Source organism: Boleophthalmus pectinirostris, unplaced genomic scaffold (assembly GCF_026225935.1).
Source record: "Boleophthalmus pectinirostris isolate CB_2022bp ecotype Guang Dong unplaced genomic scaffold, ASM2622593v1 HiC_scaffold_7, whole genome shotgun sequence".
NCBI lineage: Eukaryota > Metazoa > Chordata > Actinopteri > Gobiiformes > Gobiidae > Boleophthalmus > Boleophthalmus pectinirostris.
In genome coordinates, this window is record NW_026571473.1 from 5955400 (window position 1) to 5972544 (window position 17145).

The following is a 17145-nucleotide window of genomic DNA, read 5'->3' on the forward strand; positions in this document are numbered from 1 at the left end:
TTTCATAGTTTTGTTTCCATTCTACTGTTGTTTTTTGGAACTGTAAAAGATGTAACGCACCAATACACAACCCTTTTTTGTTGATGGAAAAAAATCTCACGAGATCTTGTACCATCCTTATCTTTTCGCGACAATGATTATCCCCGGCATAACTGTCTCTAAGCTCCCCTAAAGTTGCACTGTTTTCACCTCTGACCTTCGACACCACCGCCGGACTTTACCTGACTGGCGTTGATGCAGTCCGTGAAGGCGCTCCTCCTCGAGAAGAACATGAGAAGCTGTTGCCATCTGGACGCCGACGAGGTGGAGGGGATGGACGAGGCCGGGGAAGAGGTGGAGGGGGACGAGGTGTGAGGAGGGGGTCCCAGTTCTTCCGACGAGCCTCGTTTGGGCCCCAACTTCTGCTTGACCCCCGGACCCGTGCCCTGACCTCCGGAAGACCCGCCCACACGGCCACTCCGCGGGTAGAGCGTGTTGTTCCCGAAAATGTAGTTCATGATGACGGCAAGAATCCAACGTTCTCGCTAATATTTCGTCGGTTCCATTTTGGTTGATTTGCGATTTTACGATGCTGAAATCCTCCTCGATTTTTGTTTCATATATTAGAAGACGTAATATCTCTTGTCATGCATAGTTACGTTTGCATTCCTTAGTTTAAGTTGACTCAAGCTGGAACCTTTTCTTGACTAGTTCCGTTGGAAAAATCACAAATCCATGTCCGTTCCATATCCTTAACTTGACGGTTCAATGCTCTGGTCCGAGCGGAGTAAAATTAGATCACAAAGTGCACTTGTTGACATCATGTTATCGATTACATAGCCACTGACCGATAATGTAAAGTGTCTTTTTCAAAAATAACTCTTGAGCAGTTATCCATTTTGTAGTGTTAAGTTGATGGTGTTGTGTTTCTTTTTTTGTTTTTGTTTGGTTTTTTTTTTACAGATTTTGTCCAAGATATAACAATTCAAGACACTTTGTAGGTAGGCAACAGTCTTCTAAGAATAGTTCCAAGTCGCTACCAAGCTCACTGTACCATTGTCCGATAATGTACTTCGTCTTTCTCAAAAATAACTCTTGAGTCATTATCCATTTTGCAGAATTAAGTTGACGATAACACCATTCTGTCTTCTTTTTCTACAGATTTTGTCCAAGATTTAACAATACTGAAACAATGATGACTCTGTAGGTAGGCAGGTCCCTCAAGAATAGTTCCAAGTACCTACTAACCTTAGAGTACAATCGTCCGATAATGCAATTTCTCAAAAATATCCCTTGAGTAATTATCCATTTTGCAGAATCAAGATGAAGCTAACTTGTGTTTTTGTTTGTCTTTCCCAGATTTTGTTCTAGATTTAACAACGCCAAGACAAGGATAATGAACTTTTTAGGTAGGTAGCAGTCCTCCAAGAATAGTTCCAAGGACCTAAAAAAATTTGAAAATTTTGCAATTATCCATTGCACAGACTTAAAATGAAGCTGAGTTGAGTTTTTTGTTAATCTTTTTACAGATTTTATTCAAGATTTAATGCCAAGACAGTGATAACGAACTTTGTAGGTAGGTAGCAGTCCCTCAAAAATAGTTCAAAGTACCTACCAAGCTTAGAGTACCTTTGTCCAATAATGTAATTCGTCTTTCTCAAAAATAACTTTTGAGCAGTTATCCATTTTGTAGAATTAACTGGTGTTTTTGTTGGGTATTTCTCCAGATTTTGTCCAAAATTTAACAACGCCAAGACAATAATAGTGAACTTTGTAGGTAGGCAGGTCCTCCAAGAATAGTTTCAAGTACCTACCAAGCTTAGAGTACCATTGTCCAATAATGTAATTTGTCTTTCGCAAAAATAACTCTTGAGCATTTATCCATTTTGCAGAGTTAAATTGTGTTTTTTGTTGTTGTTTTCTTCCAGATTTTGTGAAAGATTTAACAATGCCTAGACAATGATGACTTTGTAGGTAGGCAGGTCCCTCAAGAATAGTTCAAAGTACCTACCAAGCTTAGAGTACCTTCATCCAATAATATAATTTGTCTTTCGCAAAAATAACTCTTGAGCATTTATCCATTTTGCAGAGTTAAAAAATGTGTTTTTTGTTGTTTTCCTCCAGATTTTGTGAAAGATTTAACAATGCCTAGACAATAATAGTGAACTTTGAAGGTAGGTAGCAGTCCTCCAAAAATAGTTCAAAGTATCTTCCAATAATGTAATTCGTTTTTTGCAAAAATAACGCTTAAGTAAATATCCATTTTGCAGAATTAAGTTAACGATAATTTCTGTCTTCTATTTTTCCAGATTTTGTCCAAGATTTAACAACGCCAAGACAATAATAGCAAACTTTGTAGGTAGGCAGGTCCTCCAAGAATAGTTCAAAGTACCAAGCTTAGAGTACCATTGTCCAATAATATAATTCGTCTTTCTCAAAAATAACTCTTGAACATTTATCCATTTTGTAGAGTTAAATTGTGTTTGTTGTTGGTTTTTCTCCAAGATTTAACAACACCACGACAATAATATCGAACTTTGTAGGTAGGCAGCAGGTCCTCCAAGAATAGTTCCAAGTACCTACCAAGTCTCGTCCAGCTCGTCATCCCATTTTGTCTCAATCCGGGAGAGACGTCCACCGTTACAGCATCACGTATCAGAAGTCTCCGGGATGTAGAAACGGGACGATCTCAAGAAGTGAATTTAATCTGTCTCGTCATCCTCCCTCCGTTCTTCGCAGATAGCCCTTCGGTAGGTCTTTTCCATCGCGGTTTATCTCCGGGAAACTGCACGGAACAGAGGCGGCGCGAGGCGATCCGAGCGCATGAAGTAGTAGGTGGTAAGAGTTTGATGTTTGAAAAATCACATCTCGCAAGCCTCCTACAAGCCAGCTACGTAACGCGAAGACCTCACAAGTCCTCGCTCCTTCCCGCTTGAGCCGTCGGTCCGCGCAACACCGATTTTCCCCCGTCTTATACGAGCTCGCAACCCGACTCTCCCCTCTCCCCCTCGGAGTGTGTCTCTTTCTCACTGTTAGATATCATTACTGCCACCGGAACACGCCCCCCTTTTTGCGAGCCGGCCAATCGCGCGAGGGAGCCGGGGAAATGTGGTGGAAAAAATACGAGCGGCCGGGCGTGAGCGAGTCGGCGGTCGGGTGCGGGTCTGTGATGTTAAATGTGCGTTTGCGGGGAGTTGATGGTGGAGCGTGGAGTTGTGCTGGAGGCGGCGCGCGGAGCTCCCACACGCTCGAGGACACCGTGACTCCACAGGCTGTTGCTTGGCACCGGCTTCAGATAAAAGACACACAGAGAGAGAGAGAGAGAGGGGAAGGAGGGAAGGAGAGGGAGAAAGAAAGAAAGAAAGAGAGACAAAAGGAGAAAAAGAGAGACAAAAGGAGAGAGGCAGGGAGGGAGGGAGGGAGGGAGGAAGAGAAGAAAGGAGAGAGGGAAAGAGAGACAAAAGGAAGGAGGGAGAGCAGGAGAAAGGGAGGGAGGGAGGGAAGGAAAGAGAGGCAAAAGGAGAAAAAGAGAGACAAAAGGAGAGAGGGAGGGAGAGAGAGAGGCAGGCAGGGAGGGAGGGAAGGAGAGAGGGAAAGAGAGACAAAAGGAGAGAGTGAGAGAGGGGAAGGGAGGGAGGGAAGGAGAGGAGGAAAAGAAAGAAAGAAAGACAAAAGGAGAAAAAGGAGACAAAAGGAGAGAGGCAGGGAGGGAGGGAAGAAGAAGAAAGGAGAGAGGGAAAGAGAGACAAAAGGAAGGGGAGAGGGAGAAAGGGAGGGAGGAGGGAGGGAGAGGAAAGAGAAAAGGAGAAAAAGAGAGACAAAGGAGAGAGAGGCAGAGGAGGAAGGAGAGGGGAAGGGAGGGAGGGAGGGAGGAGGGAGAAAGGGAGGGAGGGAGGAAGGAGAAGAGAGGGGGAGCGAAGAAGAAAGGGAGGAAGAGGGAGAGACAGGGGAAGGAAAGAGAAACAAAAGGAGAGAGAGAGAGAGGGAGGGAGAGGGAGAAAGAGAGAGGAGGGGAACAGGAGAGGGAAAGAAAAAGAGACAAAAGGAGAAAAAGAGAGACAAAAGGAGAGAGAGGGAGGGAAGGAGAGAAGAAAGGAGAGAGGGAAAGAGAGACGGAAAGGAAGGAGAGAGAGCAGGAGAAAGGGAAGGGGAGGGAGGGAGGGAGAGGAGGGAGGAAGGGGAAAGAGAGGCAAAAGGAGAAAAAGAGAGACAAAAGGAGAGAGGGAGAGAGGGGAAGGGAGGGAGGGAGGGAAGGAGAGGGAGAAAGAGAAAGAGGGAGGGAACAGGACAAGGGAAAGAAAAAGAGACAAAAGGAGAAAAAGAGAGACAAAAAAGAGAGGCAGGGAGAGAGAGAGAGAGGAAAAGAGAGAAGAAAGGAGAGAGGGAAAGAGGACAAAAGGAGAGAGGGAGAGAGAGGGAAGGAGGGAAAAAGAAGCAGAGAGGAAGGGAAGGAGAGAGGGAGGGAGAAAGGGAGAAAGAGGGAGGGAGAGAGAGCGAGGGAAGGAGAAAGAAAAAGGGAGCGAAGGAGAAAGGGAGGAAGAGGGAGATAGAGGCAAGGAAAGAGAAACAAAAGGAGAGAGGGAGGGACAGGTAGAAAGAAAGATGGGGGAAAGAGAAGAGGAGGAAGAGGGAGAAAGAGAGAGGGAAGGAAAGAGAGACAAAATGAGAGAGGGAGAGAAAAAGGGGGAGGGAGAAAGAGAGAGGGAAGGAAAGGGAGACAAAAGGAGAGAGGGAGAGAGAGAGAAAAAAAGGGAAGGAGAGAGGGAGAAAGAGAGAGGGAGGGAAGGAGAGAAGGAAGGAGAGAAGGAAAGAGACAAAAGGAGAGAGGGAGGGTCCAAGAGAGAGGGAGGGAGAAAGGGAGACAAAAGGAGAGAGGGAGGAAGGGAAGGAGGGATGGAAGGAGAGAAGGAAAGAGACAAGGAAAGAGACAAAAGGAGGGAAAGAGAGACAAAAGGAAAGAGGGAGGGAGAGGGAGAAAGAGCGAGGGGGGAAGGAGAACAGGAGGAAGAGGGAGAGAGAGAGAGAGAGAGAGAAGGAAAGAGAGACAAAATAAGAGAGGGAGGAAGAAAGAGAATGAGGGATAAAGGGAGGAAGAGAGAGGGAAGGAAAGAGATAAAAGGAGAGGGAGGGAGAAAGAGGGAGGGAGAGGGGAAGAGAAAGAGAGAGGGAGGGAAGGAAAAACTGAGGAAGAGAGAGAGGGAAGGAAAGAGAGACAAAAAGAGAGAGAAAGGGGGAGAGAAAGAGATTGAGGGAGAAACTTAGAAGAAAGAAAGAGGGAGAGAGAGGGGGAGAACGTGAGGGAGAGAGAGGGACGTAGAGAGACAGAGAGAGAGAAAGAGGGAGGGAAAGAGAGAGAGAGAAAAGGAGAGACAAAGAGAGGGACGGAAATAGATAGAGGGAAGGAGGGAGAGAGAGAGGTGAGGGCCGAGCAGGGAGGGGTAAGGAGAGAGGGGGAGAGAGAGCTATATAGACGAGAGAGAGAGGAAGTGGGAAGAAAGAGAGGAAAGGAGAGAGAGAGGGCGGAGTGAGCAAGGAGGTGGGATGGAGAGAGGAAGGAGAGAAAGAGACAGGGAGAGAGAGCTAGAGGAGGCAGAGAGGGGGAAGAGAAAGAGAGTGAGAGAGATAGAAGAGAGAGGGAGAGGAAAAGAGAAAGAGAGGGAGAGAGAAGGAAGGAGGGAGAGGAGGGTGACGGGGAGAGAGAGCGGGAGAGAGGGAAGGAAAGAGAGAGGGGAAAAGGGGGAAGGGAGAGAGAACAGAGAGAGAGAGAGAGAGAGACAGTGGGAGGTAGAAGAGAGGGAGGGAGAGAAAGAGCGAGGGAGCGTACGGAGAAAAGGATCGGCCGAGTAAAGACGCAGGTCAGTCACAAAGTTGATGCACAAGACGAGAATGAACAAACGGCAATAATGATTCAAGCGTTTCTGATTCACCGGAGCAACGGAGAAACACCGGAGAAGATCAGGGGCTGAATGAGTCAAGAAAAATACAAAACTGTGATTTTACAGACATTTCCGATTCTGTTTAAAGTTCACATTTAAGTGCCCAAAAGAATCAACAAAAAGACTGAAATACAAACTGACAAACTAACTCAAGAATTTCAGAACGTTTGTACAGAGAAACATGAGGAAACATCTTATCGTGAGATTTTTTTCCACTGAGTCTGAATTTAAATTGGATAAAAAAAAGACTTAAGGGCTGGTAAGTTCAATCTTTTACAAAATGTAGGTCTACAATTACCAAAAAAAAAAAGTTAAATACAAAAATGTTGGACCAAAACTTCAAACGAGATCACACGTTTTTTTAAATTATAGTTTATTTGAAAATTTCGTTTTGTCTCGATCTCGTGGACCTAATCTCGTGTCTGGTCTCAAGCCATGCAAATAAAGTTAGACTGGAAATTACAACCTTTAAAATTTACTAATTGTGCCCATTCAAATTACAGTTTCGATTCAGTATAGTTATGTGTTTCTTAACTGTTATTATTTTACACATAATACATTTGGGTCCAGTCAAGTGGTAACGGAGGAAACGGGCAGATTTTTGACATTCAAATGTCTCTTATTCAGAAACTAGAGGAACTATTGAAATAAGTAAAGTATCAGAATGTAGGAAAGAGTTACACTCCAACAGGGTCAAGTTAAACCTGTGATATTCTTTCAAGTTGTTGACAAAAAATTTAAAAACTCATGTCGGTAACGGAGGGAATGAAATATGCAGCACTTTTTGGGCAATAAACACAAACAGTGATAACTCTTGGTTCTCACTTCCATATCCTTAACAAACTGGTTTGAATATTTGCTTCATATAGTTTTCTACCATATGGTACAAGACTAGGTTGAAAAACCTCTTACTTTTTGAGTCATGAGATTTTTTATTAAGAAAGGTCATGGTAACGGAGGGAAAAGTAACGGAGGGAAAATTGTAGAAAAAGTAGAAGGTGCAGGATTTTACATGATTTGTCGCTTTTTTCTTCCAAAAACTTTAATATTACTTCAAAATGAAAGGAAACTATTTCTATAAAATATGTCAGTCCTTCCAAGCAAATTTTTATCATTTTAAATACATAAAAAAATAAAAAAAAATCCTGTACCTTCATCAACAGTTCAAAGATGGAATAACACAAGATATGATGAAATACATCAGTTTATTGACATGATTTTGGGTCTTTGAAATTTGGGAAATAATTTTTGTTCCATGTTTCATACATGGTCTGTTTAAAAACATATGGAACTTTAGAAACCAAAAATGGTACAGAAAAAAAGGTCAACAGTTTCATAAACTAGAGTACATATGTATCTGTTCAATACATTTTTATATCAGATGTATTAACTTGAATTTTTGGCCTTGCTGTTTACTTCTGCTTGACCGGGCCCAGTTGTTTTGTTGAGTTATTAGAGCGTCTGCTTGCTGCCGTGACACTAAAATTACAAACTTTGAGTTTCAGTTTCACTTAAGCATTTAACTTTATCACCCAGTAAAGCAGTTAGTAACGCAAGTACTTTGACTGTAACTGTCCAACAACGCTGAGCGTTCACAAAACCAACAGGAGCTGCGTTTTTCTGACTCCACAATGTAGAGATGTACACAACCATGTGACAAACATTCTCGAGCAAAAATGTGAAATGCACGTGTTTCAGAAATAGTCCAATAAACACAGTTTAAGTAACTAAAACCAGGACTAAAACCAGAAATAAACCAGGACTAAACCACGACTAAACTAGGACTAAAACCAGAACTAAAACCAGGACTAAACCAGAACTAAACCAGGACTAAACCAGGACTAAACTAGGACTAAAACCAGAACTAAAACCAGGACTAAACCAGGACTAAACTAGGACTAAACCAGGACTAAACGGATGTAAAAAATAGCTCACATTCAAACCAAAACGAGCTATTTTCTGAGTCCATGATGTAGAAATGTACATAGCCATGTGACAAATGACCCGTGTAACCAAAGACAATCAAACTGTAATGGAACGGAACATTCTGCAGAGCAACGAAAACGTGAAGTGAACGTGTCCAATCAGAAATAGTCCAATAGTCCAATCAGAAATCTTTGCTTTGATTTCTGGTTCACACAACAGTTAGATCAACAGTTTGACAAATGACCCATGTAACCAAAGACAACCCCGAATATTTTGCAGAGCCACGAAAATGTGAAATGTACGTGACAATCAGAAATTGTCCAAAAGTCCAATCAGAAATCTTTGCTCGTCTGGTCAATCTCATTTAACACATGTTCACTGCTTCCCAAGTACAAGTATAAAACGATCCAACAGCAGCAGTTTTGGGAATAACAGTTTAAGTACAACAGCTCTTTTTGGTAAATTACATTGTTTGTTATTTACTTTATCACTCAGTAAAGCAGTTACTAATGCAAGTACTTTAGGGGTAGTAACGGGTAACTGTAATTGTCCAAAGCCAACAATAGCTTAGTCTCGGATGTAAAAAATAGGTCACATTCAAACCAAAACGAGCCCTGGATGTTCGGTTTCTACACACATACAAATAAGCTTGACTAAACTGGGTGTGTTTTCTGATTCCGCGATGTAGAGATGTACACGGCCATGTGACAAGTGACCCATGTAACCAATGGCAACCAAAGTGTAACACCAGGGAACATTCTGCAGCGTGACGAGAATGTGAAATGGTAACTTAAAGTGAAAGATTTGGTTCACAATTTTGTCGTATATTTGGCAATATCACACTAAATAAAAGTTTAAGAAGGGTATTATCTTCTAACACATGACACATTGTGATCACCATGTTAAAGGGACAGTCTGGAATTCTGGGACATAGGGCCTCATTTGCTAGTGAGCCAGAGTGTTGGAGACGTGTGGAGACACTTTTTGAAATATTCCATCCAGTCCTTGTATTTACAGAGGTCACTGGTGCTAGGCTAGTGCATGTCAATGGCCATAGTTATCCTGCCACTAAAAACAGTCTTACCCACTCCACAAAGCACCAGACACAAATCTTTTATTACACCAGACTGTCCATGTGATTGTCTGTGTTGATAGAATAATGTTTGAAATAAAACTAACCTTGCATTGCATTAATCGTCGCATGTTGAGGGACTATTTTCTCATATATCAGTCCGCCGCTGCCAAACTTTCTATCAGGAAGTACAACTCGCTGCTGCTGCTCAGACATAAATCCTTCAAATGCAAGGTTGGTTTTATTTCAAACATTATTCTGTTAACACAGACATTTACATGGACAGTCTGGTGTAATAATAGATTTGTTTCGGGTGTTTTGTGGAGTGGGTAAGACTGTTTTTAGTAGCAGGATAACTATGGCCATTGACATGCACTAGCCTAGCCCCAGTGACCTCTGCAAATACAAGGACTGGATGGAATATTTTTTTTAAAGTGTCTTCACACATCTCCAACACTCTGGCTCACTAGGACCTCGTTTACACTAAAACGAATCCGCGTATCACCGTATCAGCGTATCGGAAATGATCTGCATCCAGACATATTGTTTTTGTACGACGATGTCCCGACATCACGTGAGCGGTAAAAACAAGGAAGTCTGAAGTTGCAGCAGCTGATTTTGAGCTGAGGGAGATGGCAAGTGTAAAAACAGTCTTTTCGTGGACCAACGACGAAGTTCAGCATAGCAGCTCAGAGTGAGGAGTGACTCTTTTCTGTGTCCGCAAGCTTTCCCTTTCCACACAGCTTTGAGCAGATTTGTTTACGTTTTACAGAAAAGAAACTTAAAACCACATGGCTAATTTGCATAAACTGAGCGCTCAAAAAACAGCTCACTATTATGTGCTGATGTGGTTCAGCTTCTGTCGGACTAAAGGACACGACTCAGTGGATTATATGTGTTCTTTCTGTGACAGAGGGATGTTCTGCTGATGGTGAGTCTGTTCTGTGCTTCTATCGCATTCGAGATGATTCATGTTAAACTTTTCAGAGATTATACACTCTGTGCGTACAATCATACGCATAGATCATATATATGATGAGACATATATTCTAGCCTCTTAGCGTTTTGGAGCTGAATTTGTTACTTCGCGGCGCATAAAACTACATCAGCGTAACAGCACTTTCAGGCGTCCACACGGTGCCAGATCAGATCTGTACTGAAATGAATTCCTGGCAGCTGGCGGCACCAGATCGTTCCGTCTCTGGAGCTGTTTTCAATCGTATTTGTGTAGACGAACACTGCATCCACAACCAAAACGACTGTGGACAGGGCCTTGCAAATGAGGCCCTATGTCCAAAATTCCGGACTGTCCCTTTAACTTTTATTGTTTTAAAATGCTATATTCGCCTAAAAAAAACGCACTAAAATGTACTACTGCACATCGCATCAGGTTTGTGAAGTTGTATTGTATTGTTTTGTATCATGTTTTTGTATATTTATGGAGAACAGTCATGTGGGAGGATTGGAGACGTAGGCTTGTAGAATCTTACATCTAACCGTAAAGAGGGTTTGAACAGGACCCAGAAGAGATTGCTAAATTACTCAAACATGCACGAATGACATCTAAATCTTCAGACATGTTTTTGATGAGAGAACAATGCTTTAACATGGTATAAAAAGCTCCAATATCCATAACACCCACTCTTTAATATACACTATAGTCATATTTTTGTTTAATTTTGGAGTTATTTCGCCAAACCTTGGTGATATTGCTAATAATCGTGTGGTGGTTATGACAGGGCTGGCCACAGGTGGAGCTGGACTGGTCAGAGCTGCTTCCTGCGTTTCCCCGGGAACCGCTGCCATGGCAACAGCTTCCCACGTCCTGAAATACACCTCGTGCGGTCTGACTAATGTGGCTCTTCCCTCCATCTGCTCAGACTTTTTAGGAACGGAACATTACAGCATCATACTCCGGGCAGCGTCTCCGGGGGAAATACTCCTGGAAAACCGAAGCACATCTGTGTAACTTTTCCGTCAGATGGTCCGTCAAACGCTCGTCTCCATGGAGATGTTGTTGCTTTGGCTGGAGTGTTTCACAGTATGGTATTAAACATTTCTATCTTTGTGGAGACCAAACCCGACCAAGTTACAGGTCAGATTTGTGGAGAGGCGACCCCGCTCACAGTCAGAATTTCTGGTTTTATAGGTATTTTTGAGTTGAAAAACCACCTGTGATTGAATAAATGTAAAGTAGAATGGTTTAAAGTCATACTGTGGAACATTCTAGGCAGAGCAATGACATACTGTATCCATAGAAACCCCCAACCGAGAAGTGACACAGTGCCGCTTTAATAATAACAATATCCATAACCTTTTCTTCAGATTTCCCACTGCAGGTTAAAGGGACAGTCTGTAATTTTGGACATAGGGCCTCATTTTTTAGTGAGCCTGAATGGTGGAGACGTGTGGAGACACTTTTTGAAATATTCCATCCAGTCCTTGTGTTTGCAGAGGTCGCTGGTGCTAGGCTAGTGCATGTCAATGGCCATAGTTAGCCTGCCTCTAAAAACAGTCCTACCCAGTCCACAAAACACCCGAAACAAATCTATTAATACACCAAACTGTTGATGTAAATGTCTGTGTTGATAGAATAATGTTTGAAATAAAACTAACCTTGCATCGCGTGAATCGTTGCATGTTGAGGGACTATTTTCTCATATATCAGTCCGCCGCTGCTAAGCTTTCTATCGGGAAGTACAACTCACTGCTGCTCAGACATAAATTCTTCAAATGCAAGGTTGGTTTTACTTCTAAAATGATGACTGATACGATTTGGCACGATATATTAAATAAATAAATATTAAATAAAGGCTAAATCATGGCTGTGATACTGAAGGACTTTGTTAAACCACTTCTTGTGCAAAGTTACTAAAAAACACACAGATTTTACTCACCAAAACAGTGAAAATGTCAAATGTGTCGCATAAACGAGTTTCCTTCCCCTTAAAGAAGTAACAAAATTGGAGTGCTGTAACAAAATGATTGAATAAAATATACCAACAAATACTCTTGTGTTTGTTGGTATAGATATAGTGACACAGCAGCCCACAGTATCGATACTGTAGCATCACATTAAACAATACGATATATTGATATTTTGATATTTTGATATTTTTGCACACCTCTAGTACAGGGGCATAGGGCTGAAGCAGGTCTGACAGATACAGTAGTGTGGGACAAGGCCATGGAAACATTTAAAAACAAATAAAAGGATTTTATAATCAATATGTATAGCTATTATTTCTATTGTACAGTGAGATTTTTAAGATACATTTCTTTGACCAAATAGAGGCTGAATTATAATGTCTGGACTAGGGATGTAACAATGACCGAAATATCGTGATATCGTATCTTCAGAGTTCTCACAATAATATCGTGGACCATCACACAATATATCGAATCACAAGTCTCATTGTTTAAATTAAGAGGGACAGACAGAGGGGATTACATAGACCACAGGTGTCAAACATAAGGCCCGGGGGCCAGATCCGGCCCTCTAAGACCTTTAATCTGGCCCTCGGCTGATTTTCTACTAAAATATTTTAATTCTATTTTTTATTAAAATATTGTTAATTTTCTGTGGTGTTTATCGCAGCAGCGTCTCCTGTTTCTCTGTACGTGGCCCCTCCCACCAGAGCAGCTCAAATGAAGACTTGTCTCTTTCCAAACGCTCTTAAAGGACGATCGTTTTGACTGTTGACCGTGACACCCTCATCAACAAAATGTCAAACATGAGAAAAGTGGAGCCAAGTGCAGGATTTTACGACAAAAATTTACTTATTCCTAATATAATGTTAAAACTTTGTGTTGAAATCGAATTTTTCTAAAAGTTTCAGGTTGTTCATAATATTATAATATTTTGTAAAAGAGTTCATCAATTAAAAAAGATTTCTGTCATAGATTTGTGTTTCTCTGCACAAATATTTGAACTTATTGTTATTTTTGGGGTTTATATGACATGAGTTTTCTGATCCGGCCCCTTTGGGATCAAAGTCGGTTGGATACGACCCCCGGACCAAAATGAGTTTGACACCCCTGACATAGACCATGATCCTTTGCTCCATTTCAGTGCAGACTACATGAAGAAATAACAGTTCTATGCACTTTTAAGTCTTAAGCTACATTCAGACTGCAGGGCTTAATGCTCAATTCCGATTTTTTTGTGAAATCTGATGTTTTTGCGAGGTCGTTCACATTTCCAATTAAATGTGACTTGTATGTGATCCCCTGTGTGAACATTAAACAACCGAAAGTGTCCCTCATGCGCAATGGAGGGCACGACGACGTCAACCGCAGCGAGCGTGCTCTGTGTTTACGGAAGTTGTCCAAACATGGACGCAGCATTGAGCACCTGGAGATTTTAAAGTTCCTCTTGTACCACAGCCAGAACATGAACAACTTACTTGTTTTAAGGAGGAGATTGAGAAGGAGAAGGACGAGGTTTTTGGCCGTGGTGTTTTGTGGGACAGCGGCAGCAACGTCCGTTGAAAGGAACATGTGGATGTGGAGATGTCACCAAGAGTGGTGAGTGGTGATGTGCTTTGCTTCAGTGACACAGAGTTCATTAACAATTTTCACCTACTTCAGCGCAGAATAGTGACGTTTGTGGCTTGTTGATAACGTGTAGGTGGATGAATGCACTTTGGCCGTTCAGACTGAAGTCACATGTCAAAAGATCAGATATGTGTCGGTTTCAGGAGCACATATCCAAGTGTCCTGGGTCACATTTGAAAAAATCGGATCTGTGTGGTTCAGACTGTCATTAAAAGATCAGATACAGGTCACATAGAGGCCAAAAAATCAGATTTGGGTCACTTCAGGCTGCAGTCTGAACGCAGATATAGTTCTTTGGATTAAGTCTTGTCAAGGCATTTTAAGAGGAAAAAGTCCCATATTCATAGTTTTGTAAGCCTCCACAAAATATCACAATAAATATCATACTGTGAGATGTATATCGTGAAAATATCGTACAGAGATTTGGATATTGTTACATTCCTAATCGTGAGCCTCCCCACTATATCGTGAGCTTTCCCACAATATCGCAATAAATATCGTACTGTGAGGTTCATACCGTGATGATATCGTATCATGAGACTTGAATATCATTACACCCCTAGTCCGGACATTTGTAGATAGAGAATATTTTTGAAAATATGATGTATAAGTGTATTATGGATGAACATCACATATTGTCGATTCTATTCTTGACATGTTGGTTTAATACTGCAGCTCTCCTCACTGTGCTGTACTGAAGACACTCATTGCCAGCTCAGGTCTTGTTATCTTAGCCAGTGTCATCAGAGGTATAATACTCCCTACAACAGAAGCAGAGCCGGACTGGAGTGCACGAGACTGGAGTGGAGCACATGTCTTGAGGGCAGATGTCTCCATGTGCTGGATGAAGTTTCTCACACTGACCTCGTCTTTATGGTCGTGATATTCTCAGTGTTTCCTCGACCTCTGGCAGTTTGAGAGGAGCTCCCTCATCTCCAGGACCTGACCTGCTGCAGTCTGTCCGACGTAAGTACCAACGCTCATCCACTCTCCTCTTCTCTCCTCCCCTCTTCTCTTCTCTCCACTCCACTCCACTCTTCTCCTCTTTTCTCCTCCCCTCTTCTCTTTTTCTCTCCTCTTCTCTCCTCCCCTGTTCTCATCTCCTTCCCTCTCCTCTCCTCTTCACTCTACTCTCCTCTTCTCCTCTCTCCTTCCCTCCCTCTTCTCTTCTCCTCTCCTGTCCTCTTCTCACCTCCTCCCATCTCCTCTCCTTCCCTCTCCTCTTCTCTCTCCTTCCCTCCCTCCACTCTTCTCTTCTTCTCTTCTCCCCTCTTCTCGTCTCCTCCCCTGTCCTCTTCTCTTCACTCTCCTCCCCTCTTCTCACCTCCTTCCCTCTCCTCTCCTCTTCACTCTACTCTCCTCTTCTCCTCTCTCCTTCCCTCCCTCTTCTCTTCTCCTCTCCTGTCCTCTTCTCACCTCCTCCCATCTCCTCTCCTTCCCTCTCCTCTTCTCTTCGCTCTCCTCTTCTCCTCTCTCTTTCCCTCCCTCCGCTCTTCTCTTCCTCTCTTCTCTTCTCCCCTCTTCTCGTCTCCTCCCCTCTCCTCTTCTCTTCACTCTACTCTCCTCTTCTCCTCTCTCCTTCCCTCCCTCTTCTCCTCTCCTGTCCTCTTCTCACCTCCTCCCCCCTCCTCTCCTTTTCTCTCCTCTCCACTCTCCTCTTCTCTTCTATCATCTCCTCCCCTCTCCTCTTCTCTCCACTCCACTCTCTTCCTTTCTCCTCCGCACTCCTCTTCTCCTCTCCTCTCTTCTTTTCTCCTCCATTCCACTCTTTTCCTCTCTCATCCTCTCTCCTCTACTCCTCTCCTCTTCTCCTAACCTCTCCTCATTTCTCCTCACTCTCCTCTTCTCCTCTCTTGTCCCCTCCTCTCTTCTCCTCTCCTCTTCTCTCCACTCCCCTCTCCTTCCCTCTCTTCTTTTCTCCTCCACACTCCTCTTCTCCTCTCTTGTCCCCTCCTCTCTTCTCCTCTCCTCTTCTCTTCACTCCACTCTCCTCCCTTCTCCTCTTTTCCCCTCCCCTCTTCTCCTCTCCTCCCCTCTCCTTTTTTCTCCTCCCCTCTCCTCTTCTCCTCTTTTCTCTCCTCTCCTTTTCTTTTCTCCTCCACTCTCCTCTACTCTTCTCCCCTCTCTTCTCCTCTTCTTTCCACTCCTTTCCTCTCCTGCCCTAACCCTCACCTCTCCTCCCTGTTCCTCTCCTCCCATCTCCTTCTCTCCTAATCTCTCTCCCCTCTCCTTTCCTCTCCTCTCCTCCCCTCCCCTCTCCTCCCTTCCTCTCTCCTCTCCTCCCCTCATCCGTCTGCTCCTGTCAGTGTCAAGGCTCAGTCGACCAAAACATATTATCCACAAGTGCCATTTACCTTGTCCAGAATCTGCCACAACACAGAGCACAGAGGGTCAGACGGACGGAGCGCAGACAGATGGAGCCGACAGAGAACTCCCCGTGAAACCCAATCAATGGACATTTCACTACTTTAAAGCTCCACTATGGAACTTTTTGGCTGCATGCTTGTTTCTACGGAGATGTTATTGCTGGGCCTGGAATGTGGTGCAACTTTTCTGATAGAGGGAGCGACCACCAGTGACTTGTCTCCATGGAGATGTTATTGCCTTACCTCTAGTGTTTCAAAGTATGGTATTCAACTTTTACATCGCCATGCAAACAAGCAAGAGATGACAACAGGACAATTTACAGGTCAGATCTGTAAGGAGGCGACCCCACTCAGTCAGCATGCATGTTTTTAAAGGTATTTTTGAGCAATAAAAACACCCATAATTGAATAAACGGGTCCAGTCAAGTGGTAACGGAGGAAACAGGGGCAGATTTTTGACATTCAAATGTCTCTTATTCAGAAACTAGAGGAACTATTGAAATAAGTAAAGTATCAGAATGTAGGAAAGAGTTACACTCCAACAGGGTCAAGTTAAACCTGTGAGATTCTTTCAAGTTGTTGACAAAAAATTTAAAAACTCATGTCGGTAACGGAGGGAATGAAATATGCAGCACTTTTTGGGCAATAAACACAAACAGTGATAACTCTTGGTTCTCACTTACATATCCTTAACAAACTGGTTTGAATATTTGCTTCATATAGTTTTCTACCATATGGTACAAGATTAGGTTGAAAAACCTCTTACTTTTTGAGTCATGAGATTTTTTATTAAGAAAGGTCATGGTAACGGAGGGAAAAGTAACGGAGGGAAAACAAGTAGAAGGTGCAGATTTTTACATAATTTGTCAGCTTTTTTCTTCCGAATACTTTAATATGACTTCAAAATGAAAGGAAACTATTTCTATAAAATATGTCAGTCCTTCTAAGCAAATTTTTATCATTTTAAATACATTAAAAAAAAATAAATATACATCCATTTATTGACATGATTTGCAGGTCTTTGAAATTTGGGAAATTTTTTTTTGTTCCATGTTTCATACATGGTCTGTTTAAAACATATGTAACTTTAGAACCAAAAATGGTACAGAAAAAAGGTCAACAGTTTCATAAACTAGAGTACATATGTATCTGTTCAATACATTTTTATATCAGATGCATTAACTTGAATTTTTGGCCTTGCTGTTTTCTTCTGCTTGACCGGGCCCAAATGCATCTTATTATATAAGTTTAAAACCATATTGTGGAACATTACAGGCAAAGCAACAGAAAGGAGATGACACTAGGCAAA

General features: G+C 42.5%; 1 protein-coding gene across 3 annotated transcripts in view; it reads right to left on the reverse strand.

Moving 5' to 3' along the window:
• Positions 1–17145, reverse strand: part of LOC110164226 (disks large homolog 1-like) — a 406356-nt gene that overhangs the window by 174117 nt on the left and 215094 nt on the right. The gene's annotated exons all lie outside the window — the stretch shown is intronic.